General features: G+C 36.4%; 1 protein-coding gene and 1 pseudogene across 4 annotated transcripts in view; one reads left to right on the forward strand and one right to left on the reverse strand.

The window, feature by feature from the left end:
• The window catches only part of Exoc6b (exocyst complex component 6B), a 564580-nt gene that overhangs the window by 404681 nt on the left and 134346 nt on the right, over positions 1-25553 (reverse strand). The gene's annotated exons all lie outside the window — the stretch shown is intronic.
• Positions 13807-14742, forward strand: LOC104852229 (annotated as a pseudogene).

The raw sequence follows: 25553 nt of genomic DNA on the forward strand, positions 1-25553 counted from the left end.
ATATATAGAGAGAGAGAGAGAGAGAGAGAGAGAGAGAGAGAGAGAGACTAAATAATTCCAAAAAGACCTTAAAAAAAAGAAGAAAACAAATCAATTACCTTAATAAGAAGCATAATTTGAGAGAAAACACAAAGGATACACCAGGATAAACAGTAAATATTTATATAAGTGCTGAAAGTGGACCAGCAAATTCCAGTATTTACATTGGCTGACTGAATTAATTAGAATTAATTGTCAGCATCTCCAGGAAAGAAAAGTAAAGTCCAAAAGTACATATTAATGATCCAATACCAATCAGCAGAACAAAAGCAAAATGTGGACCACTACTTTCAAACTACCATTCGTCCAGAGAAATACTATAAAAAAGTATTTTACTTACCTGATAATTACTGATTTAAAATATCTAGAAGAATTGACGAAACATTTCAAAAAATGGCTGTTTCAGCAATAAACAGTCCCCAAGCCCTCCTGTTTAGTGTCATTTCTGTGTGCAAACAAAAAACTACATGGCTTATCAATAAATGAACTCACACAATACATTTATTCAGTAACTAGTATATGAAACATATAATAGAAGAGTATTAAAATATAAAAACGAATATTACAATGTAGCTAGGTCCTATGAACATCTACTAAACAGCTATTGTGTTGTCAGACACTAACTAATGCTATATACAAATATCCATGTGCTGTGGCTTCTTGCCCTCAAGGAGCCCAACAGTAACAAAACAAATCATTACACTGCAGACTAAGCGCAATGCTGGAAGTACATGTGCATGGTAGTATCCCAACACACCCAGGGAAGAGAAAGGAAGTAAAGACTCAGGGAAGGCTCCTAAGATATGCTGTGCCTAGGACTGGATCTTGTAAGTTTATTCTGCAAACAGAGAAAAACAAAATAACATGAGAATTGCACTACAGGAGGGGAGGAAAGAAGATGCCTCGAGGAAGGGAAGGAGAGCAAAAGAGGGGGGAATGAGGGAGTTAAGAAAGAGAAGTAGGAGGAGAAAGAAAGAGGAGGGGAGAATAGTGAGATAAGACTCCAAAAAAGGAAAGCAGCAGAAGACGAGTCCATGAAAGAATTAGGAGGGTAAAAAATTTTCTCACACATGCCAATTTTTGATATGAATGACTTCAGAAACAACAGAGTACAGAGTTGCTAGAAAGCAAAGTGAGTCATGAGAAGGCAAAAGGACAGAAGCAATCATAAACCAGATAGTGAGAGCCTTAAAGGAGGGATAAGAAGCCTGGATGTTTCTTCTAGGTGTTGAAAAGCTACTGCTCCTTGAGAAACACGACTCTTGCCCTGTCACATTGTCCTTCTAGTAACGATGTAAAAACTACTTGAAGAAAAACACATACAAAAAACATAAGCATTCCTGAGTGTATAGAGATGCTAGGAATATTGCACATTAAATATTTGCGCGTGTGAGTTTGTGTGTGTGTGTGTTCTTTTGATTATTTAGTGTTAATATCTCTATTGTTGTCTTTCTATATATTCTTCCTAAGGAAACATATTCATTTGTTTAATTTAAATATGTACTGCAGTCCAGCAAGGAAGGTGGGATTTGGGAAGGCCGCTCTAAGATCTGCTCTCCCTCCAGGCTGCTTGGGCCCAATCAGCAGGACCACGTAGCCATGCCCTACCCCTGCCTGCATCACCACCAGCTCCAGCAAGAAAGGTAGCCATGCAGGGGCCCTTAAAACACTCCCACCCCGCTCTCTCAGACCTCCTGATTGTGCCAGACCCTGGACCCACTCTACAAAGGCATAGGTTGTCATAAAGGATATTTTTCTGAGCTCCCAATTTTGAACAGTTTTAAAGAAAGGACAGGGGAAACCTATAGTAGAACTGTGTGGAGTTCAACCCTGAAGGTAGGAGAACTCAATCTAGGCCTTGCGGCCTGAGGTCAGTCTGAGTCGCAGGGATCTGCCATTGGCTAGCTGAGATCAGGGGACTTGGTTCTGCACATGGCTGCACATGTTGTATATTATGACAGCAGAGATATAGTCTGAAAGAGGCCTTTCAAATTTATTTTTCTTTCTTTCTTTTCCTCATTCCACTCTGCAAATTCTTTCTTTTTTCTGTCCTCTTTCTCCAACTCAGTCCATTGCTCCACCATATTATCCCTCATCTCCCTTTCTGTTCCTGCTCCTGCCCTATATCACATTTCTTCTTTTATCATTTTTTTCTTTTTTATTTATGTTCTTCTGTCATTTTACCTCACTCATGGCTCAACACTTCCAAGAGAAAGTTAGGCACTACTACTGTAAAGGGAATATATTCTTGCACTCTGTCTAAGCTCCCATGCTAAATGGTAAAGATGCTATATTGAAAAGTTTATTCATTGCAAACACATTTTAGACTGCTTCTTGATTTTAATTTAATTCACAGGGTTTAAAGGTGATAGATTGATGACTACAACAAGTGGTCAATTTGCAAGTTGTGCTTGATCCTATTGTGTTTCTCATTGTATCAAATGGGATAAAGGATTGTGATTGATTTAATGAGTTGTTTTCTCTGATATTATGAAAATGACATGTCTATGAGTCGTTAGAGACTCAAAAGCTAAAGTCCAACTCTATCAGGAAGATTTAAGTAATAACACAGAAATTAAAACAAGGACAACTCAACAACAAAAGTAAAAATGAGACAACATTTAAGCAAGACACAAAGACAGACTTCCTGTTCACCAATGGCAAACAGTAGGACACATGAGGATGAAAAGTCTGATACTGAACCACGAGGACACCCTGAACTCATAGCACAGGTAAGAAAACAAATCAATCAGGCTCTAGAAAAATTAAAAAGAGAAATAATTTCCCAGATAACCATAGAGATGGTGAGCAAAATGAAACTCATGATTCAAGACTCTACAACAGAAACTGACAAAAAAATAGATGAGCTCAGGACCATGACAGAAGCCATGAAGGCTCAACTTAAGAAAGACATGGGGAAAAAAAAAAAAAAAAGAAAAAGAAAGACATGGAAACAATGAATGCCCAACACAGGAAGAAATGGAATCCATAAAGCAGATTCAAACAGATATCCAGGAGATTGAAAACTCCACTGAGCGTGTTCACAACAGAATAAAAATGCAAAGGTAGAATCTCAGATACAGAAGATAGGATTGCAGTCAGTGACTGTGAAAAGAGAGATCTCTTAAAAACAGTATGGGATCATGAGAAATCCATCCAACAACTCCTAGATGATAAAGACAAGAATAACATTAAGACTGCTAGGAATCTATGAAGTAGCAGGAGAAAATACAAATGACTTAAAAAAGCTGTTCACATAATTAATGACAGAAAACTTCCCACACAGAGGGGATGAATTTCACATAAATATAAGTGAGGCATATAGGACTCCAACTAGCCATAATCAAAAAAAAACCTACACCTAGACGTATAATAATCAAGATCCCCAAAACCCAACAGAAGAACAAATTATCACAAGCACTAACAGAAAAGGAACAAATCACATGCAAAGGAAAGCCCATCAAAATCACAGCAGAATTTTCAACACAAACCCTCAGGTCAAAGAGAGCCTGGAGTGGGGTATTTCAAGTCCTAAAAGAAAACACCCTCCAACCTAGACTGATGTATATTGGAAAACTCTCTTTCAAAATGGATGGAGAAATAAGATACTTCCATGACAAAGAAAACCTGAGAAACTTTATGAACAACAAACCAGCACTCTAAGGAATTCTAAACAATATCCTAGAAAAAGACAATGAAGTTCACAACACCATAAAGCCCAACAAACCAAATCAAATAGGTAAGGTAAGGAACTAAAATGGGGGGGGGCAACAAAAGGACAATAACATGACAATGATAAGTCAGTACATATCATTGACATCAATGTCAATGGCCTCAATTAACCAATCAAGAGGAACAGACTGGCAGAATGGATTAAGAAGCAAACTCCAACAATAAGTTGTATACAAGAAACATACCTAGGGCAAAAGGAAGCCCATAGACTGAAAGTGAAAGGATGGAAAACAATTCTCCATGTGACAGGAGCCCAGAAAAAGCAGGGGTAGCAATCTTATTTGCAGACAAAGTAAATTTCAAACCAAAACTTATTAAAAGAGACAAAGAAGGCCACTACATCCTTGTAAAGGGAACAATTCAAGATGTAGAGATGACAATCATAAACATATATGCACCAAATATTACTCCCCCCAACTATATAAAACAAATATTAAGTAACAAAAAAAACCAAAAAAGCACTAATACAATTGTAGTGAGGGATCTAAATACCCCACTATCACAAATAGACAGATCATCTAGGCAAAAAATCAACAACGAAATACTAGAACTGAACCAAGCTTTTGAATGCATGGACTTAATAGACGTCTATAGAGTGTTCCACCCCACAAAATCAGAATACACATTCTTTTCAGCTGCACATGGGTCATTCTCCAAAATAGAACACATACTAGCTCACAGAACAGGTCTGAATAAATGCAAAAGAATCAAAGTTATCCCCTCATTATTATCAGATCATAGTGCAATCAAACTAGAGATCAATAGCATAAGAAACCGTAGGAACTTCACAAACACATGGAAATTGTACAACACTCTCCTGAACAATCAATGGATCACAGAGGAAATTAAAAAAGAAATTAGACAGGTTTTACAAATAAATGAATATGCCAGTACAACATACAGGAATCTATGGGATACAATGAAAGCAGTTCTAGATGGAAAATTCATAGCACTGAATGACCACACTAGGAAAACAGAACGAGCTCAAATAAACAATCTAATGATGATCTTAAACTCCTAGAAAAACAAGAGCAAGAAAAACCCAAAGCTCATACATGAGAGGAAATTATAAAGATTAGAGCAGAAATCAATGCAATGGAAACTAAGAAAATGATACAAAAAACAAATGAATCAAAGAGTTGGTTTTTTGAAAGAATAAATAAAATTGATAAACCCTTTGCTAACCTTATCAAAAAAAAGGAAAGAAAAGGCTCAAAACCATGCAATCAGGAATGAAAAAGGCAAACTCACAACCGATCCAACAGAAATCCAGAGGATCGCTAATACCTACTTTGAGAACCTGTACTCTAATAAAATGGAAAACACAGAAGAAATGGACAGATTTTTAGCTACTTATAAATTACCAAAGTTGAATAAAGAAGATAAAAACATTTTAAACACCCCAATTAGAGTCAGTGAAATTGAAAACGTAATTAAAAATTTACCAACAAAGAAAAGCCCAGGTCCTGATGGATTCACTAGTGAATTGTACAAGACATTTAGAGAAGAACTATTTATTGCCTTTACTCTTCTAACTTTTCAATGAAATTGAAAGGGAAGCAATACTTCCAAATTCATTGGGGGAAGCAAGTATCATTTTGATTCCCAAACCAGGGAAAGACACAACTAAAAAAGAGAACTACAGGCTAATCTCCTTAAGGAATACAGATGCAAAAATTCTTAATAAGATATTAGCAAACAAAATACAGAGGGATCATCAAGAAGATCATACATCCTAACCAAGCTGGATTTATTCCAGGGATGCAAGGATGGATCACTATACGTAAGTCAATAAATGTAATACACTATTTTAACAAAGTCACGGACAAAAACCATGTGATCCTCTTGATAGATGTAGAAAAAGCATTTGACAAAATTCAACACCCATTCATGATAAAAACTCTGCAAAAAATTGGAATAGATGGTCTATGCCTCAACTTAATAAAGGCTGTCTATGAAAAACCAACAGCCAACATCATATTAAATGGTCAAAAACTGAAAACATTCACATTAAAATCAGGAACAAGACAGGGATGCCCACTATCACCACTCCTCTTCAATATAGTTCTGGAAACATTAGCCACAGCAATTAGACAAGAGAAAGAAATTAAAGCAATAAAGATAGGAAGGGAAGAAGTTAACCTGTCATTATTTGCTGACAATATGATACTCTACATTGAAGACCCAAAAAACTCTACCAAAAGACTTCTAGACTTAATTGACACTTTTAGCAGAGTAGCTGGATACAAGGTCAACACCCAAACATCAATAGGCTTCTTGTACACAAATAATAGACTCACTGAGAGAGAAATTAGGGAAACAATTCCTTTCACAATAACATCCAAAAAAAATGAAGTATATACGAATCAATCTAATGAAAGAAGCAAAAGACCTCTACACTGAAAACTACAGCACTCTGAAAAAAGAGATCGAAGAGGATAGAAGAAAATGGAAAGCTACCTCCTGCTCCTGGGTAGGAAGAATCAATATAGTGAAAATGGCCATGCTACCAAAACTGCTGTACAGATTAAATGCAATGCCAATTGAAATTCCAACACTATATTTCACAGAACTAGAAAAAAGAATCCAAAAATTCATTTGAAACCATAAGAGACCTAGAATAGCAAAAACCATCCTAGGCAACAGACACATGGCAGCGGGTATGACAATTCCCAATATGAAACTATACTACAAAGCCACTGTGATAAAAACAGCATGGTACTGGCAAAGAAACAGACTTGAGGATCAGTGGAACAGACTAGAAGACACAAAAACAACTCCAGACGTACTCAGCTACGTCACCTTTGACAAAGGAGCTGACCATCCTCAGTGGAGGAAATATAGCCACTTTAATAAATGGTGTTGGAAAAACTGGATCTCAACCTGTCCAAAATTAAAACTAGACCCTTGTTTGGCCAGGGATTTATCTGAGTGGTTATGGCACCTGCTTTGCAAGCACAGGGATCTGAGTTCATTCCCTGGTACCAATATATAAAAAATAATAAAAACAAACATTATTTAAAAACTAGACACTTGTCTTTCACCATGCACCAAATTAAAATCCAAGTGGATGAAAGATCTACATATTAAAACAGATACACTAAAATTGCTGGAAGTTAGACAGAACTCTTGAAGACATTGGCATAGGAAAAGATTTTATGCACAAATCCTCAGTAGCATGGGAACTAGCACAAAGAATCAAAAAAACCTGGATCTCATCTTCTTAGAAAGCTTCTTCACTGCAAAAGAAGCCATCAACAGAACTAACAGACAACCTACAATGTGGGAAAAATTTTTTACCAGCTGCTCCTCAGACAAAGGACTATTGTCTAGAATATATAAAGAACTCAAAACAATCAGCCCCCACAATTATAAAGACCCGATTCAAAAATGGGCATCTGAAATGAATAGACATTTCTCAGACAAAGAAGTAAAAGCAGTAAGTAAATATTTGAAAAAATGCTCCACATCACTGGTCATTCAAGAGATGCAGATGAAAACAACACTGAGATTCCACCTCACCCCACAAAGAATGGCTGCTATCAAGAAATCGAACAATAACAAATGTTGGCGGAGTTGTGGGCAGAAAGGAACCCTTCTCCATTTTGGTGGGAGTGCAGACTGGTACAACCACTGTGGAAATAAATATGGAGATACCTCAAAGACCTGGGACTAGAGGTTCCATTTGAACCAGCCATCCCTCTGCTGGGTGTCTTTCCAAAAGAATTAAAAGAATCATATCACAGTGATATACGTGCACCTATGTTAATAATGGCACAGTGTGTAATAGCTAAAATTGGAAACAGCCCATTTGTCCATCAGTTGGAAACTGGATAAAAAAGATGTGGTTTTTCTATAAAATGGAATATTACTGAGCCATAAGGAATGAGAAATTAGAATCATTCATATAGGAAAATGGATCCATATTGAGGATACACTCCTAAGTGAAATAAATAAGTCACACATGTGTAAATACTGAATAGTTTCTCTGGTGTGAATAAACTGTAATAGGACGTAAGATCCTAATGAGATAACTGACAATGTGAAATAGGAAGAAAAGGGCTAAAGGTGTAGGGAAAGTGGGAAGGGTAGGGGAAAGGGAATAAGGGAAAAGAAAAAAACAGGAGAAAATAAAAAAATGTAAATAAAGTGTTTGTAAATGGCGGGGGGAGGCAGGGACAAGGGGAAAAAATGAGAACCAAGACCTGTCATGTAAAGGTGCAAGATCCCAATAATGAATGTAACTGTACTGCATAACTAAAATGTAACAATAAACTCAATGAGCAAAAAAAAAGAAAAGAAAAACACGTCCAAAGTCTGAACAGGGACAAGAGGAACAGAGATACGATTTTAGGAATATGGGTAGATCTTGAAACCATGCTGCTAAGTGAAATAAATCAGAAAGAATGATAAAAATTTCACAGCTTCTGTCATATGAGAAAACCAAAATATAAGTAAGGAACAAAATAAAAGAAAGTTGATAGGGAAAAGGAAGGCAGACTTTGTGGAGATGTAAAGTGGATCTGGTGAAGGGGTTAGAGGGGAGGACAGGGTAAGGGAAGAAAAAATGATCAAGATGTGATATATATTCATACTGATTGTCCAAGATGAATGTAATTATTATGCATCCAAACATACTAAAAATAAAAAAGGAACAGATGAATAAGAGATGGACATGGACTGTTCAACAATATCTTTGACGTAAAATTACCATAATGTAGTTATAGGAGATTCTAGAGGCAAACTACCAAAACATTACAGGATTCTCCACTATATATTTATACAATCCTGGACAATTCAACCTCTTAGCATCTCAAGTTCTTTATTTGTAAAACAGAGAAAGTATCAATAACTACCTCAATTAAATGAGTCAGCAGATGTAAAGAGCTCAAAACAGTGAGGTGGGGATGTAGCTCACTTGCCTAATTCTAGGCCCTGAGTTCAATCCCAATATTTAAGGAGAGGGAGGAGCTAAGAACAATAGTTTAAGTATTTAAGGAGAGGGAGGAGCTAAGAACAATAGTTAACAGCATGAGGTAACTAAAAAACTGCTAGAAAACAGTAGTGGCAGCAACAGCAGCGGTAATATTTAAGGTATGGTAAAGAAATGGATATGAGAAGAGTGAAGGAGAGAAATGAGTAAAGGAGCCTTAATTCAAAAAAATACATATTAGTGCAGCTACCCACTGAGAAAAAACAGAGAAGAGAAGCTTTAGTTACATCTTACAAAGTAACTTAATGAGTTTAATTTTACACATCTTGAGCTAAGGTGTCATTCTGAGCAACATCAAGGGGAAGTTTTTCTGTTTGTTGATAGAAAGCAAGAGTGAAATTCATGTGAGAGGTCAGGGCAAACAAAGACCTTCAGGAGTCCTAAAAGTTTTCATGTTTCCTTGGACAGAAAACTTTGTGCAGGAAAAAAAATAAAATAAAATGGCCAAGGACAAAACTTAGACATTATTACCAATGTACAAACCAGGCTCTAGAGTCTTCTGGCTGAAAAGGATAGGAAAATAACCACCAAAGTATTTCAGGGCTAAATGTACTATATAATGTTCCTTAAATAGCAGAACCTCTAGACAATCACAGGGAAGATAACAGGAAATGGCAAACACATTAAAAGAGAAATAGAAAACAAGGAGAGTATAAAGAGAAGTAAAGAAGACTACAAAATCCAAGCTGTATGTAACACAACCAAATTAAGAATGACAAATCATGCCAAATGTAGAGGATAATGGGGGGTGCTTCCCATTATTCTTATTTCCCCTCAACCATACAGCCTCTTACAAAGACATTTCTTTATTCCTTCCAGTTTCCCTGCAATATCTCCTATAAGGACCAAAGTGTATCACACTCAAAGAGACAGCCAATCCGGAGAAGTAACATAAACACAAGTAATTCATCAAAATGCAAAGTTACTGAACACTAACTGTATTATGCAACTACCCAAAGAGTAAATGACATACCGGAGGATAATTATTCATTTAAAGAATTTAAAACCTCATTAGAGAGACAAGGCAAATATATAAAGAAATAAACTTCAATTTAAAAACCATATGAGGCAATACTCATTAAAATAAAGTAGGAGCAAAAGTGAGAAGTAGGAGCTAGAGTCACAGAACCAAATCTGGAAGAGCTGCTGAGTTTCAATCCTGGCTCTGCTCTTGAATTTTTTAAAAATCACCCAAAACTGACTCCAAATATATTAGTGTAGATAATAATATTCACAGATATGCCATATAAATTTCCTGTAAGAATCAAGTGAGATATTGTATATAAGAGCACTTTGCCAATAATAAATGTAAACAAGAAATTAAGTAATGAAAGACTATACTTCTCCCTATTCTTCCAAATAAGCAGAGTTTAAAATCCTGCATGTCTAAAACAAACATAAGATTCTGAAAGGTAGAAAGAAATGAGTAGACTGCCTAGAGATTTGAGAAAGGAACATCCCAGCAGTGAGTTCTTGGACGTTTATTGTTTAATCTTTAAAGGTTAATGATCTCTGCATCCCAAAATAGGTATAAAAGATGAAAAAACAGAGAAAACCCAAAGGAAAGAAACCCAAGTATAAGAAAAGACTCCTCTCTCTAGCCCAAGAACTCAGAAAAGATCAACCTAGCAAGACAACAAGCTTTTGAACAACAACCACTCCCATTCCAGCAAAACACCATGTGGAAAAGTGCATGTTTCATCTCTGTTTCCATCAGAAGATGATGAATGGGGAGCACTGACTCCCAACGTAGGCAGTAGAACAGCCTCTCCCCATGGTATCAATGAAAGACATATAGGGATCCTGGACTATATTCACCATAAAGTGGTACACAAGCACCTACCACCATCACCATGTGGTGTCAGCTGAAGTCCAGCAGAAGCCAAAAGTTCCATCAAGATCCAGCAGTAACAAAGTTTCCTGCCCTGTAACACCACTTAAGGAACAGTGCAATGGTGCTGCTCCCTTGGACTTCTTTTTCCACTGTCAGTAAAAAGTAACTGAGTTGACTCCAAAAAATATCTGATCAAATTAAAAATTTAAATAAAATCCTATTTCATAGCATAAGACACAAAATATTTATGATACAATAAAAAGCCATTTATCCTATTAAGAACAAAGAATATTAGATAATCTTAATAGGAATTATTTAAAATTAATAGAAGTTATTAAAATTTTTAAAAATCTAGTATGGATATTAGAATTAGATTAAGAGTCTATTCTTTGCCTTGCAAGCGCAAGGACCCGAGTTCAATCCCTGGTACAAAAAAAAAAAGAGTCTATTCTTTGAACTTGGCAACATATACTAGACATTTAGAAGAATTAACCTAATATGCTAATATGCAGATTGAAAATCATTCAAATATCAAATAGCTGTATAGAAACACAGGTCAGTAAAAGTTGACATATACATATGACATAATCACTTAAAATGTTCTCAAATACTTAGTAACATGAAAAAATATTCACTGAATATTTTAAAGATTAAAAATCTATAAAAAAACAATGTACATACTATATAATCCAAAAGGTATTTCAAAATTGTTCTTCAAAGAAAAAGCAAATTGTAAAAGAACTACCTTTTTGTTGTAAATTTGCAGATGATTAAATTACATGTTACTTTTTAAATTTCTAATGAAAATGTATTTCCCTTATAATAAAAAATGCTAACAATCTACATTAGTACTTAAAAGCACCACTGACTATGTAAAAAATAAATCCATTCGAATCTTACAAATGGAAAGTGATGGGGAAAGCTAGAACAAGTACAAAAAAGGAAGGGAGAGAGACAGAGAAATTTATATGAGGAAAGCAGAAAAAAGAAAGCCAACCTAAGGACTAACATTCTGCTAAGGAAGAACTAACAACCATTCATGTAACAAATGACTTAGTGACTACTAGGTGTCAAGGTAGACACTGCAGTACTGCAAAATGTTAAAACAAAATTTTCCAAAGTAAAGTAAGTTACCATTGATTTCCCTTAAAGATACAAGTCAAAAAGTCATATAATAATAGAACTTAAAGGAATTCCTGTCAAGTAAATAAAACTTACTTTTAAAACTTTATTTCATTGCTGAGAGCTGAATGTGGTGGCTCCCACCAGTAATCCCAGTACTTTTGAAGACTGAGACAGGAAGATTATAAGTTTGAGCCCATCCTGGACAACTTAGCCACTTAGTGACATCTTGTCTCAGTATAAAAAATAAAGAACTGAGGATGCAGCTCAGTGCAGAAGCTCTCAGTTCTATCCCCATTACCTCCCCAAAAAATATTCTGTTCAACTTTTTTCTCTGTTTTACAATGTTTGTAACATATAGATAGTGTATTTGACATTATTTCTAAGTGTTTTGTTTTGTTTTCCTTTCACTGTCAGGAGTACGCTATCAAAAAATCTGGAAACCACCAGGTTAAGTCCTATTCTTGGAGTTACTGAATAGAATTTGTTCTAAACTAGGAAGGTAAAATAGGAAGAATGGTGAGGATGTAACATGGGATTCCAGATCAAATGGTGACTTATTAGTCTGCTCTTCCTATGATCTCCTTCTTGAATGAACAATACTCCTGCCATTCCAGCCAGACACATATAAATCAGCTTTGAACTGTAGCACAGCATGTACCAGAAATTAAATGGCTAAGGTCAGTTTCATGTCTATAGCACATAACCAAGAAATAAATGCTAAATTAAATATCCTAATTTTTGTTTTATTCCTCAGAAATTAAATAGAAAAAATTTTTAAAGTAACTCTTTAAATTTTCTCCCCAGATAAAAATCAGCAAATCATATTTAATTTTAAAAGTATTTATACAGTACCTACTACCATGTAGCAGACACTGTTCTACGTACTTTATACATATTAATTTATTTAATTTTTAAATCAGTTGTTCTATGAAAGAAGAAATAGCACCAGTAGATGAGATGCCTTGTTGTTTAAAATGTCATGTAAATTTTAAATGACAATGCTGGGACCTACACAGATTTTCTCACTACAGAGTCAACACAATATTAATCACAACACACTTCTACTTCTATCAATGGTTGTAGCCTGGCAGTCTGTCTTTCTATAACCTTTACCCATGATGAAAAACATAGAACTTTTCCCTTCTTTAAATAAAAAGAAACATAAAAGAATGTCAAGACTGTTTCACAGTTGTTCACTTAAGAAATTCCAAATGAAAATCTTTTCATATTTGCCTACAGTTATGTAGTCAAAAATATGTCTAGAATCCTTAAAAGATAACCCTGCTAAAGTTCACTATTTTCAGCTATATCTCAAACAAAATTTGCAGCCAGGCTCTAGAGAGGACTGGCTCCTTCTCCTGTCCAAAAGGATGGCAAGGAAACATCAGTTTCTTCTTTCCCCCATTATTCTCATTCCAACAACTCACAAGAAGCTCCCCTGTAACACATCTGGAAAAAGATTTTTTTTCAAAATTCATTAGCATATGCCAAGAAAGGATCCAGGCTATACCAATTACCTCCAAATTCCTACAATCTCAATCAAGATCCCAAATGTCAAGCATTCTCTTGAGAATGATGGTTTGGTTTTTTGTTTGTTTGTTTGTTTTAAAAACTAGATTGTATAAACGTCAGATAATATTCCTGTACTCCTTCCACTGCTAAAAGACCACCACAGCAGATCCAGTACAAACTTTGTTCAGGAATACCCTCAAATCCAATTCACATTTGGTTATCATTTATAGTAACAATGGTTTCCAACTGAATTTACTGTAGTTTTTAATTAACTATAACTTTTCCAGTTTCAAGAAGTCTAAATTTATATGTTCTGGCTGTCCTTCAAAGTTTCTACCAACAATCCTTCTTTCTGAATTCACCTTCATTGAGAATTTAACAGTAGCCCATCCTTTCCCATATCAAGAGGGTAGCATAAAGTAATTTAAACCAATGTTTTCCCCTATCTCCCAGAAAATGTCACCAAATTTAGATTTTAAAAAATAGTAAAAATCTTGGCTCTTTCTAAGCATCCTTGTGAGAATGACTTCATCTTTAAATCCTGTGTGGGAATCCCAGACAAACTACTATGATGCCCAGGGAAGACAGGGTGACCTAGAAATCCAACTACTTCCTTAATATCATCCAACTTTTGGATGATTATCCAAAATGCTTCTTTGTAAGAGCAGACAATGTGGGCTCCAAGCAGAAGCAGCAGATGCACATGTCCCTCCAAGGAAAGGTGGTGGTGCTGGTGGGCAAGAACATCATGATGCTCAAGGGCATCTGGAAAACAACACAGCTCTGAAGAAACTGTTACCTCATATCCAGAGGAATGGTGGGCTTTGAATTCAACAAGAAAGACCTCACTGAGATCAGGGATATGCTGCTGGCCAATAAAATGCCAGTTGCTGCCTATGATGATGCCACTGCACCATGTGAAGTCATTGTCTCAGTCCAGTGCACTGGTCTGAGGCCTAAGACCTCTTTCTTCCATGCTTTAGGCATCACCACTGAAATCTCCAGTGGTACCACTGAAAGCCTGAGTAATGTGCAGCTGATTAAGACTGAAAGTAAAGCGGCAGCCAGCAAAGTGACCCCGCTGAACATGTTGCACATCTATCTCTCCATTAGCCTTTGGGTTCATCATCCAGCAGGTGTTCGGCAATAAGCAACATCTATAAGCACAAAGTGCTTGACATTACAGAGGAAACTCTGCATTCTAGCTTTCTGGAGGGTGTCCACAATGTTGTCAGTGTTTGTGTACAGACTGGTTACCCAACTGTTGGATCAGTGCCACATTCTATCATCAATGGGTACAAGCAGGTCCTGGCTTTGTCTTTGGAGACTGCTTTCACCTTCCCACTTGCTAAAAATGTCAAGTCCTTCTTGGCTGATCCTTCTGCATTTGTGGCTGCTGAACGTTACAGCTGCTACCACTGCTGCTCCTGCTGCTGTGGCTGCCCTAGTCAAGACTGAAGCCAAGGAAGAGTCAGAGGTGGATATGGGATTTTGTCACTTTGACTAATCACCAAAAAGTAAACTACTCAGTCCACCTGACTGGCAAAACAAGAAAATAAAGGCATAATTTTCTTCTAATAATTTTTAAATTAAAAATTTCAAAACACATTTTACATAAAAATATGAAAAGATGACATATAAAGCCATTCATTCTTGTAGAATGGTGGTAATTAATGCCTCTTTTTAGCATTCATCTAGTGAGATTTACCAAGTATAAACACTAACTTACTAATAGGAATACCAAGAATCCTTGAGACTTTAGAGTTCACTTAATGATAATAAACAGTAAAATAGTTCCCAGACCTAAACTGACAAATGTTTTTTATTTAGCTTCAGCCAAAGATTAATGTTCTAACTTTGAAGTATCTTCTGAAGACTAATCAGTCCTTAAGTGAGTTATCAGATAACATGATTTTGGTGTCCCTGCAAACTGTGAGGTGCTAGAAAAATTCTTATGTATGGGCAGGGGATGTAGCTCAGTGGCGCAGCGCCTGCCCAGCAAGCGTGAGGCCCTGGGTTCAATTCCCAGTACCAAAAAAGGAAAGTGAGAAAAAAAATTCTAATGTAGCAGCCCTTGACCACTCAACCAACAAGGATCTCCCCTTGTTCTGATCGTTTTCACTGCGTGTATGTTTATTTTCAATTTACCAAATTAATTTTCCTATGTGTAACAGTTTTGTCTTCTCAAGTTTAAAATATTAAAGACAAAAGGCATAACTCTGAAATATTTTTGGCATCTAACTGACGTCCTTTACAGATACTATTAAATATTGCCAAGTATGAGAAGGAAGAGCTTTTACCCTTCACAGTTACCCAAGATCAACTTAATGGGAGAAAAAAAAGTTTGGTTTTATATTTTTATTGTTTGTGTTTGTTTGTTTTGACATGTTCTAATTAAGTAGTCTAGGCTGGGCTCAAACTACCTGGGTAGCCCAGACTGAACTCCAGCTCACAATTCTCTAGCCTCAGGCTCCTAAGTGCTGAGATAGGCATTAGCCATGATGGTCAGCTCTATTTTTAAACTGTTTTTAAATATGTTCATTAACCATCTAACATGTATTCAGTCTTTCCTATGTGCTAAAGTTTTATTTTTCCTGGGCAATGATTTTAATTAAGATGATTCTGATTTATATCTTTTTGTTTTTTGTTGTTTTGTTTTTCAGTTCAGAGATCAAACTCAGGACCTTGCACTTGCAAGGCACTGAGGCACTGAGCTAAATAACTGGCCCCTCTGATCTATATCTTACTAGATTGATATGAACAACAAGAAGAAAGTCTAATTCCTATTTACTGAGGCTGGTTGGATATTATATTGCAGAGGGTGAAATGGATGAAAATTTATAGCAGAGAAAAATATCAGATGGGTATTGTATGGTTTACAGTTGAAGAAAAAATTGATTTCTAAACTTTTATGAGGCTAGACAATGGGGGAAAATTCATGCACGGACTTAAAAAATTGAAAAACTCAGTCTTGGTTCTCTTTAACTATCTGCCTGATGTTCTACATACAAAATTGTTTCTTCGTCTCTGCTTCTCAGGTTACAGAAAATCAGGGGAAAATACAAACCAAATTCCTTCTCTAATTAAGTCTAAATCAATGCAAATGTATGTATTTAAAACACTCTGCACTTCAGCAGTGCTGCTTTTAGTGATACCACATCTGATACCACTGCCTCATTGAAGAACCACTCACAGAGCAGAACCTTGGTAATTTAATAAATTATACTGTACACTCTTATATAACCAATGTTTCATCCACAGGAATCAATCTTATAATGGGAAAACCTTTTTTGGATGGAATTAGCTTTAAGTAGACAGCATTATGGTTTTCTATTCAAAAGACAAAAATAACTAAAGTTAATAGTAACAGTTCTTTCACAAACTGTTAATGAAAAATGTTAGCTGTTTCATATACTAATGAAATATTATGCTTAATTTGGCCAATCTTTGGAATCAGGTGCTCTGCGTGGGCCTGGCAAAAGGCTACTTTGTCATGCATCTCTCTTTTTGAGAGATGACGGTACAGTGTATCCCTACTGCATTTGGTCCCTATAGTCAGAAAATGCCAAGGTTGAAAGACTACACTCACAAGAAGCACAAAGATATAGTGTACAGGAGGTTGAGGTTCTTTTATTTCTCATTTTTATTTGCTTTGTTTTAACTCATAAATATTTTTATGAATATATTTTTTGTGAGGCAGGTGACAGAACATATTTTTTTGTGAACTCTTACAGATACATTTATTGTTCTTAGCCAGTTTTTTAACAGTAGGGCACAGATGACATTTGCGGTAAATGACTGGCTTTTTTAGTGCAATTTTAAGCAAAAATAGAATTGGCAAATTTCAAGTATTTTTCATTACGCAAACATAATGTGTTGAAGAAAATTTATTTTTAAAATAATGTTTAATATATTGAGTGTTGTAATGATTAACAAAGAAATTAAAGATTACCCCCACCCCACACACCATGCAGGCCTTGAAGTATTTGAATCTGCACTGAAGAGGCACAGGGGTGGGGGTGGGAGTAAATGCCATGATTATGAGCTCCAGAAGATAGAGCAGAAGTGAACAACAGAGAGAGGGCCTCTGTGAGGCTCTTCCATGAAAATTGAAGCCTATTGGGAAAGTGAAGAAAATCTCTGCACTAAAGTCACACTGGACCACCACAGTTGCTAAGTTGGTGGGATCAGTATCTCCCATAGAAACCAGGACTTGCAACAGGGGAAAGGGCAGCTGGAACCTGTAGTAGAACCTTGCAGAGTTCAATCCTTCAGGAGGTCAGGGACCTCAACTTGGCCTTACAGCCAGAAATCAGCCTGAATCTCAGAGCACTACAGAGACTTAGGCTTGCTGAGACTAATCAATTTAGATCAGATGCACGCTGCTACTCACATTGTCTACCAGGACAGCAGAGACATAACCTGAGGGAGGTATACACACATACATATATATGCATATATACATATACATACATATATATACATACATACACACACATATATACATACATACCTATATATACACACACAATATATATATATATATTTGTTTTCCTCTCTCTCTCTCTCTCTCTCGCTCTCTCTCTCTCTCTCTCTCCCTTCCTTTTCTGCATTTCTCTTCCTCTTTGTTCCTGTTCCTGTCCCATTCTGGATTGTTTTTCTCTCTCCTTCTGACTGTCATTATTCTTATAGAAAGCTAAATACACTTTCTAGCTTCCCTATTGCTCTTGGTTTGTTCTGTTCTTGTCTTTTGTTTCTTCACTCTTGTCTTTTTCTCATCTTCAACACTTTCCCAAAATTTGTGTGATCTTCTAGCCTCACTTCTAACCTTTTCCTCTCCTTTTCTCTACCTCTCCCTCCCCAGTTCATTCTAAATCCTTATCCAGAAAGGTAAAGTTGCTATACTGAAGGTTTATTTACTACAAGCATACTTCCGGCTGGTCCTCAATTTTCATCTAGCTTGCATGGTTGAAGGTGACAGATTAATTGCTAACACAAATTATCATTTTCTAAGCTGTGTTTGATACTGATTGTGTTAGGTGGGCTAAGCTGTTGTGATTGATCTAAACAGTTGTCCTCCCTGTTATACTGAAAGTGAGATTGCCTAAGAGTCAGGAGAGACTCAAAGCCTAAAGACCACCTAAATCTGGAAGAAAGCTCTGAGAAGCAATCATTCCATAAGGGTTCTAAATGTAAGCAATAAAGATACAACAATAAGCAACACTGAAATATCAGCCCAGGAATTAAACCAAAAAACAGCACCAAAAACAAAAACAGAAATGAGAAAACCTAATAAGATGCGAACTCAGCCTTCCAGTTCACCACAGGCAAGTTCTGGAAGAAACATAATCAACCATCAGGACACCCTCAACCGATAGCATGGGAAATAACAAAACAGATGAATGAGGCTCTAGAAAAACACAAAACAGAAATAATTTCCCAGATAACTACAGAGATGGTGAGTAGAATAAAAGACATGATTAGAGACTCTAGAACAGAAACAGATAAACAACAACAACAACAAAATAGATGAGCTCAGGACCATAATGAAAGCCACAAATGCCCAGCATAGGAAAGAAATGGAAACCATGAATGCCCAACATAGAAAAGAAATGGAATCCATGAAACAAATTCAACCAGATATCTAGGAGATTAAAACCTCCATTGAAAGTATTCACAAGAGAATGACCCAATGTGATTATAGACTATCAGATATAGAAGACAGGATTGAAGATAGTGGCCATGAAAAGAGAGATTTCTTAAAAACATAAGGGACCATGAGAAATCCACTCAGCAGCTACTAGATGATGCAAAGAAAAACAAGACTGATAGAAGTCCATGAAAAAATAGAACATACAAATGAGATTTTTTTTAAAAAACTGTTCACAGAAGTAATGGCAGAAAATTTCCCAAGCAGAGTAAAAACTTGACATACAGATAAGTGAGGCATATAGGACTCCAACTAGACGTGATCAAAAAAAATCTACACTTAAACATATAATAGTCAAGAACCCAGAAACCCAGCAGAATAACAAAATCCTACAAGCACTTAAAGAAAAGAAACAAATTATATACAAAGGAAAGCACACCAGAATCACAGCAGACTTTTCAACACAAACCCTCAATCAAGGAGAGCCTGAAGTATTTCAAGAACTAAAAGAAAATAACCTCCAACCTATACTGGTATATCCTGAAAAATCATCTTTCAAATGGAGGGGGAAATTAGATATTTCCATTACAAAAAAACACCTGAAAAACTTAATGAATACTAAACCAGCACTCCAAACAAATCTAGACAATGTCCTAGAAAAAGACAACAAAGGTCACAGCTCCATAAGGTACTACAGAGCAAAGCCATCAGGCAAGGCAAGAAATTAAAGGGAAAGGAGGAAAAATAAAAAAACAAAAGAGGTAACAACAGTAAAATATCATGACAAGAATGAGTCAATATGTATCAATTATAACCATCAATGTAAGTAGTCTCAATTCACCAATCAAAAGAAATAGCTGGCAGAATAGATTAAGAATCAAAATTCATGGGTTGGAGATTTAGCTCTATGGTATCACCACCTGCCTCATAAGTGCAAGGACACAAGTTTGATCCCAGGTACCAACTTAAAAAAAAAAAATCAAAATCCAACACTATGCTGTATAAAAGAAACACGCTTAATTCAAAAAGAAATTCATAGACTAAAAGTAAAAGGATGCAAAACAATTCTCCGTGCAACAGGAACCTGGAAAAAAGCAGGGATAGCTATTTTATTTGCAGACAAAGTAGATTTCAACCCAAAACTAATTGAGAGACAAAGAAGGTCACTACATTCTTATAAATGGGACAATCCAAGAAGAACAGATGAAAATCAATACAATGAAAACTAGAGAACAATAGAAAGAAATCAAAGAGTTGAAGAGTTGGTTCTTCGAAAGAACAAATAAAATTAACAAACCCTTAGCCAACCTTATCAAAAAAAAGAAAGAAAAGGCTTAAATTCATGAAATTAGGAATAAATAAGTAAAGTCACAACAGATCCAGCAGAAATCCAGAGGATCATCAATACCTGCTTCAAGAACCTATACTTCAATAAAATGGAAAACAAAGAAGAAATGGACAGATTCTGAGATACATATGAATTACCAAAGTTGAACAAAGAAGACATAAAAATTCTAAAAACCACAATTTCAATCAGTGAAAAAGAAAACATAATTAAAAATTTACCAACAAAGAGAAGCCCTGGTCTGATGGCCTGTCTCACTGCTGAATTCTATAAGAAATTTAGGGAAGAGCTAATGCCACGGCTTCTCAAACTCTTCAGTGAAACTGAAAGGGAAGCAATGCTCCTAAACTCATTCCTGGAAGCAAGCATTACTGTGATTCCAAAAGCAGAGAAAGACCCAACCAAAAAAGACAACCAACCACACACCAATTTCCCTAATGAACATAAACACAAAAATCCTCAATAAAATACTGGCAAACAGGACACAGAGGCTCATCAAGATCATATGCCCTGACCAAATGGGATTCATCCCATGGATACAAGAATGGTTCAACATACGTAAATCAATAAATGTAATACAGTATATTAACAGACTCGAGGCCCAAAACCATATGATCATCTCAATGGATGCAGAAAAAGCATTTGACAAAATCCAACACACATTCATGATAAAAACCTTACAGAAAATTGGAATAGATGGTCTTTACCTCAATCTGATAAAGGATATCTATAAAAAAAAAAAAAGCCAACATCATACTAAACAGTCAAAAACTGAAATCAGGAATAAGACAACAAGAGAAAGATTTCCACTATCACCACTCCTGTTCAGTATAGTTTTGGAAACATTAGCCACAGCAATTAGACTAGAGAAAGAAATAAAAGGGATAAAGATGGGAAAGGAAGTTAAACTGTCATTATTTGCTGACAAATACTCTACATATAAGAGCCAAAAAACTCTGCTAAAAACCTTCTATACTTAATTGACACATTCAGTAGAGTAGCTGGATACAAGGTCAACACTCAAAATTCAATAGCCTTAAAAAATGTCAGGGCCAGGGATTTAGCTCAGTGGTTTGGTGGCCTGCCTTGCAAGTGCAAGGACCCGAGTTCAATCCCCAGCACAAAAAAAAAAAAAAAAAAAAAAAAAAGAGAGAGAGAAAAAATGGAAATAAAATGTTTGTAAATGGGGAGGGGAGGAAGGGGATGAAGGGAAGGCAGGGACAAGAGGAAAAAATGAGAACTAAGACCTGTCATGTAAAGGTACAAGATCCCAATACATTCATTATTAACTGTACTGTATACCTAAAATGTACCAATAAACTCAATGAGGAAATAAATAAATAGAATTTTTTTAAAAAATCAATAGCCTTCATGTACACAACAGACTCAATGAGAAACAAACTGGGGAAAAAATCCCTTTCACGATAGCATCTAAAAAAATAAAATATCTAGAAATCAATCTAACAGCAAATTACCTTTACCTTGAAAACTGTAGCACTCTGACAAAAGAGACCGAAGAGAATATCAGACAATGGAAAGATATCCCTTTTTCCTGGGTAGGAAAAACTAGTAGAGTACAAATGGCCTTATTTCCAAAACTGCTATACAGATTCAGTGCAATACTGATTGAAATCCCAGCAGTATATTTCACAGAACTAGAGAAAACAATCCAAAAATCCATTTGGAAACAGAAGAGATCTGGAATAGTAAAAGCAATTCTAATGACAGGGGGTATCACAATCTCCAACATGAAACTATACTAAAAAGCCACTGTGATAAAAACAGCATGGTACTGGCAAAGAAATAGACCCAAGGATCAGTGGAATAGATTGAAAGATGCAGAAACAACTCTAGATATACTCAGCCACCACATCTTTGATAAAGGAGCCAACCATCCTCACTGGAAGAAAGATGGCCTCTTTAATAAATGGTGCTGGAAAAATTGGATTTCCACCTGCCACAGATTAAAACTAGACCCATATCTTTAACCATGCACTAAACTAAAATTGAAGTGGTTCAAAGATCCAAATATTAAAACAGAAACACTAAACCTGCTGGAAGGTAGGTTATGTAGAACTCTGGAAGACACTGGAATAGGAAAAGACTTTATGAACAAAACCTCAGTAGCACAGGAACTAGCACAAACAATCAACAACTGGGATCTCATCCTATTAATAAGCTTCTGCACCACAAGAGAAACCACCAACAGAGCTAAGCGACAACCTACATTGTGGGGAAAAAAATTTTATTAGCTGTTTCCCAGACAAAGGACTACTATCTAGAATATATAAAGAACTTTAAAAATCAGAACCACTAAATTTAAAATCCCAATCCAAAAATGGGCATCTGAAATAAAGACGTTTCTCAGAGTAAGAAGTAAAAGCAGCAAATAAAGATATGAAAAAATGTTCAACATCACTGGTCATTCAAGAGATGCAGATGAAAACAACACAGATTTTTATCTCACCCCAGAAAGAATGGCTGCTATGTAGAAATCAACCAATAACAAATGTTGGTAGAGTTGTGGGGAGAAAGGAATCCTTCTTCATTGTTGGTGGGAGTGCAGACTGGTACAACCACTGTGGAAATCAATATGGAGACACCTTTAAAAACTACGATTAGATGTCCCATTTGACTCAGCTATTCCTATACTGAGTATTTTCCCAAAAGAATTGAAAGAATCGGTAGCCTGGGCCCAGATCCACCACGGGAAGGAGAGCCACTCCTGCTCTCGACCCAACTGCCATCGCTCAAGCGCCGGGAAGTAGCCTGGGCTCAGATCCACCGCGGGAAGGAGAGCCACGCCTGCTGCTGACCCAGCCGCCATCGCTCAAGCACCGGGAAGGTAGCCGCGTGGGTGCCCCTGAACCCCTATAAGCCCCACCCCCGCACTCTCAGACCTCCTGACTGTGCCAGTCTTTGGACCCACTCTGCAGAGGCAGAGGTGGTCATCAAGGGTATTTTTCTGAGTTCCCAACTTTGAACATCTTTAAAGAAAGGGCTTGGGAAACCTGTAATAGAACGTTGCGGAGTTCAACCATTCAGAAGGTTGGGGAACTCAATCTGGGCCTTGCAGCCTGAGGTCAGTCAGCATCATGGGGTTCAGCCATCAGCTAACTGAGATCAAGGGTCTTGCATCCTCCCTCTGTCTGAGCCATTAAATGGTAAATACACTATATTGAAATTTTGCTCACTGCATACATGTTCTGGACTGCTTCTTGATTTCAATTTAATTCAAATGATTTAAGGGTGATAGACTAGTGACTACCACCGGTGGTCAGTGTCAAAGTTGTGTTTGATCTTAATGTGTTGCTGACTGTATCAGTTGGGGTAAAGCATTGCCGTTGATTTCATGAGCTGTTTTCTCTGATGTTATGAAGATGAGAATTTCCGTGGGTCATTAGAGACACAGAAGCTAGGGCACAACTATATCAGGAAGATTTGGGTGACAATCCAAAGATTAAATCAAAGACAATCCAACAACAAAAATAAAAATGAGAAAACATGTAAGCAAGACACAAGGACAGACTTCCAGTTCACCAATGGCAAACAGTAGGGCAAATGAGGATGAAAAGGCCGATAGTGAACCACCAGGACACCCTGAACTCAAAGCACAGGAAGTAACAAAACAGATCAATCAGGCTCTAGAAAAATTCAAAACAGAAATAATTTCCCAGATAACCATAGAGATAGTGAGCAAAATGGAAGTCATGATTCAAGACTCTAGAGCAGAAACTGACAAGAAAATAGATGAGCTCAGGACCATGATAGAAGCCATGAAGGCCCAGCATAAGAAAGAAATGGAAAAAATAAGTGCCCAACATAGGAAAGAAATGGAATCCATAAAACAGATTCAAACAGATATCCAGGAGATTAAACACTCTATTGAAAGTGTATGCAACAGAATAAAAGAATGTGAAGACAGACTCTGAGATATAGAAGATAAGATTGTAGTCAGTGACTATGAAAAGAGAGGTCTCTTAAAAACAGTAAGAGATCATGAGAAATCAATCCAACAACTCCTAGATGATGTAAAGAAGAATAACATAAGACTGATAGGAATCCATGAAGTAGCATGAGAAAATACAAATGACTTTAAAAAGCTGTTCGCAGAATTAATGACAGAAAACTTCCCAAACAGAGGGGAAGAATTTGACATTCAGATAACTGAGGCATATAGGACCCCAACTAGCTACAATCAAAAAAATATCTACACCTAGACATATAATGATCAAGATCCCAGAAACCCAACAGAAGAACAAAATACTACAAGCACTAAGAGAAAGAAACAAATCACATACAAAGGAAAGCCCGTCAGAATCACAGCAGACTTTTCAACACAAACCCTTGGGGCAAGGAGAGCCTGGAAGGAGATATTTCAAGTACTAAAAGAGAACAACCTCCAATCTGGACTGATGCATCCAGCAAAACTCTCTTTCAAAATGGATGGGGAAATAAGACACTTCCACGACAAAGAACACCTAAGAAACTACATGAATACCAAACCAGCACTACAAGCAATTCTAAACAAGATCCTAGAAAAAGACAATGAAGGCAACAACACCATGAGGCCCAACAGAGTAAATCAAATAGGCAAGGCAAGAAATTAAACGGAGAAGGTGCAAAAGTAAAAAGAGTCAACAAAAGGCCAATAACATGTCAATAATAAGTCAGTACATAATCAGTTATAGCCAGCAATGTCAATGGCCTCAACTCACCAATCAAGAGAGACTGGCAAAATGGAATAAGAAGCAAAATCCAACAATATGTTGTATACAAGAAACACACCTAGCCCAAAAAGAAGCCCATAGACTGCAAGTGAAAAGATAGAAAACAATTCTCCATGTGACAGGAGCCCATAAAAAAACAGGGGTAGCAATTTTATTTGCAGACAAAGTAAATTTCAAACCAAAACTGAATCTAGTATTAGTGATGTAGACAGTAGTGTATCATACCTCTATGAATGTAAAATATCTTGTACCTACTTTATGATACATAGTAGGAACCGTGCTTTATCAGAGCTACATTTAATGATATTACTCTAGAATGTTCTCTTTCCAGATGATGATTAAGATGCTAATAAAAAAGATGGTCCCAGGTACCACAACAGCAACAGAACTTTGCTGTTTTCTGGATATTATTCTTTTCTGTGTTGTTGTTGTTGTTGTTGTTGTTTCGTTTTGTTTTGTTTTTAATGGAATGTGCTGAATGTCTATAATTTTGTTCAGATGACTGCAGAACCTGGAAAAGCTGTTGCTGCTATCGATGTATGATATACTATTATTAGTCTTTTTTTATAAATATAAATATATATATGTATATA

This window comes from Fukomys damarensis, unplaced genomic scaffold (assembly GCF_012274545.1).
Source record: "Fukomys damarensis isolate Sample0158 unplaced genomic scaffold, DMR_v1.0_HiC HiC_scaffold_2, whole genome shotgun sequence".
Taxonomy (NCBI): domain Eukaryota; kingdom Metazoa; phylum Chordata; class Mammalia; order Rodentia; family Bathyergidae; genus Fukomys; species Fukomys damarensis.